Raw genomic sequence first — 2661 nt, forward strand, 5'->3', positions numbered from 1 at the left:
GGTCCTGAAATTTCTGTCACCCTGGGTAGATCACTTCTGACAAAGCTCAAAGAATCTGTATACATAGAAGTGGAAAGGACACAGAGGATGATGGAATTAAGAGAAGCACGAGTATGCTGACTTTCCAAATCACCAACATTTAACATGTGCCTGTAATCCCAGCACTGGGAAATCAGATGAGGGAGAGAGGGGAAGAGGGAGAGCAGGGGAGAGGGCGGAGAGGGAGAGATGGGGAGAGGGGTAGAGGGGGAGAGGGAGAGAGGGAGAGAGAGAGAGAGACAGAGAGAGAGAGAAAAAAAAAACAATCAATTATGATGGTACATGTCAGCAGTCCATGCACTTGGCAAGATGAAGAATGAAGTATGTCTGAGCCCAAGAGTTTGATTCCAGCCTGTGTGATATAGCAACACAATGAGACATTGTCTTAACACTTAAATAAACATACACAAAATGGAGCAACACAATGAATCATCCTTTGCTCATCACTTACATAATTATTAAATTCTTAAATAGATTTGTCAATTTGCCTGAATATTTTAGAACAAATTCCAACTATCTTGATGTTGGGTCATTTTATACCTTTTTATGCATCTCTAAAACATTTTCTTACATAAATCCATTCTATTATCATGTCTTGAAATTAAATAATTTTTGACTTGCTATTGGGTATTCAATAATGCTTTCATAAAGCATCCCTTTATGACTGCTGTGTTTGAATTATATTTCAAAGAAGATCACACATTCCATTTTAATAGCAAATGAAGTTTGTCTTACCCACACCTTTTTAAAAATTTACTTTTACTAATACTTTGAAAACAATAGAATTTATTTTCAGATTAAAAATCCAACTTCTCTCCATATATCTTTGGAACCTGCCAGGTGTGGCAGTCTCCCTTCCTACCTATGGAAGGGTATGTTCTTGTTTATTGGCAAAGCTGTCACCATTTAAGTGGCATTGAATTCTGAATGACACAATTAACATTCTTGGCTATTAAGCTGTGGGATGCCAGGTTTCTGGGTGTGCTTTTCTAAATTGTTCTTTGCTTTGGGGTAATGGAAAAACCTATCAAGGAATCAAGAAAACAAAATGATGATGGCTGAGGTCTTTATGCCTTGAAAAATGGTTGTTTTAATTGCCTACAGAGCACTAATTTCAATATAAGCTTGAACTTAAAAAATAAAAAATAAAACTTCTCTCCCTATCTCTTTCAAGGTCCACATAACCTACCTAGTTCCCCGCAATTTCATTTCCTTTTTATAAACCTATCAAGTCCAGTTTTGATGCCCATATAACCCTCAGTATAGATAGAGTCATTCATTGGAATGTGGTCAACCTACCAGGGGCCACATCCTTTAATGAGTACTGGATCTCACTCTCAGAACAATTATCAATCAGAAATAGCTGCTCAGTTAGAAGTGGGACTTCATGACCAACTTGATCATGAATAAGTCTTGTGCATGCATGCTGTCACAGCAACTTTGGAGTCATACATGCAAATTCCATATTCAATCCAGAAAACACTATTTCAGTATAAACATTTACTTTCCAGTTCCTATTATCTTTCCACACCCTCTCACAATGATCACTTAATCTTGGAAGAAGGGGATATGATAAAGATGTTCCATTTAGGGCTGAGCACTCCAAAGTCCGTTATTTTCTGTAACTTAACCAGTTGTGGGTCTCTGTTAATTATATACTGCAAAAGGAAGCTACTCTGATAAGGCTTGAGGGATGTACTAATCTGTCATTATAAGTGATAAATTATTAGGAGTCTGCTTAATACTATATTCATTCAGCAGATAAATGGTAGTAGGTTCACCTCTAGGGTTTACGACCGATATATCCATAAGTTCCTGGCCCTGATAATGGTTGCCAGGCATGTCTTCTATCTTATGGAGTGTTCCTTAAATCCAATTAGAAAAGCAGCTGGTTAGTCCCAAAATATTTGTGTCAGTATTGAACCCGTGGTGTATCCTGCCAAGCCAGTTGACCAGATTTTTGTTTGTTTGTTTTGGTTTTGGTTTTGGTTTTGGTTTAGAATCTCATGTAGTTCTGGCTGAACTCTAACTTGTTATGCAACTGAGGAAGGCTTTGAACACCAGATCCTTGTCCTTCCACCTCCTGAGTGCTAGGATTTTACCACCATGCTAAACTCATATTTAAGCTCTTAATTTTTTTTTTTGGTATTTTTGATACAGGGTCTCCCTGTAGCTGTAGCTGTCCTGGAACTCACTATGTAGACCAGGCTGGCATTGAACTCACAGAGATCTGCCTGCCTCTGCCTCCCAAGTGCTGGGCTTAATGGCGTGTGCCACCATGCCTGGCTAAGCCATTGGCTTCTACAGAAATACAGACATAATCAGATTTAATGTATCCCTCCAAAAATTTATGGGGCTGGGGAGATGGCTAAGTTTGTAAAGTGCTTCCCATACAAGTATAAGACACTGATTTTGATCTCCAGCACCCATTCAAAAAGCCAGGTGTGGTTGAATTCACCTGCAATCCCAATGTTGGGGAGGTAGAGACAAGATCCTCATGTCTTGCTACACAGCAAGCCTAGCTCAGTTACAAGCTCCAAATTCAGCATTTCCAAAAAGAAGGTGGATAGAGATTGAGCAAGAGTCTTGACTTAAAACTCTGGCCTCCACTTGCACAGAAAC

At 39.0% G+C, this 2661-nt stretch overlaps 1 non-coding gene across 1 annotated transcript; it reads left to right on the plus strand.

The window, feature by feature from the left end:
• Window positions 1-853: 853 nt before the first annotated feature.
• On the plus strand, window positions 854-984 carry LOC115067267. The gene has a single exon (XR_003846690.1). It is a non-coding gene; the product is annotated as a small nucleolar RNA SNORA24 (small nucleolar RNA).
• The last annotated feature ends 1677 nt before the right edge of the window (window positions 985-2661 follow it).

This window comes from Nannospalax galili, unplaced genomic scaffold (genome assembly GCF_000622305.1).
Source record: "Nannospalax galili isolate Female #2095 unplaced genomic scaffold, S.galili_v1.0 scaffold685, whole genome shotgun sequence".
NCBI lineage: Eukaryota > Metazoa > Chordata > Mammalia > Rodentia > Spalacidae > Nannospalax > Nannospalax galili.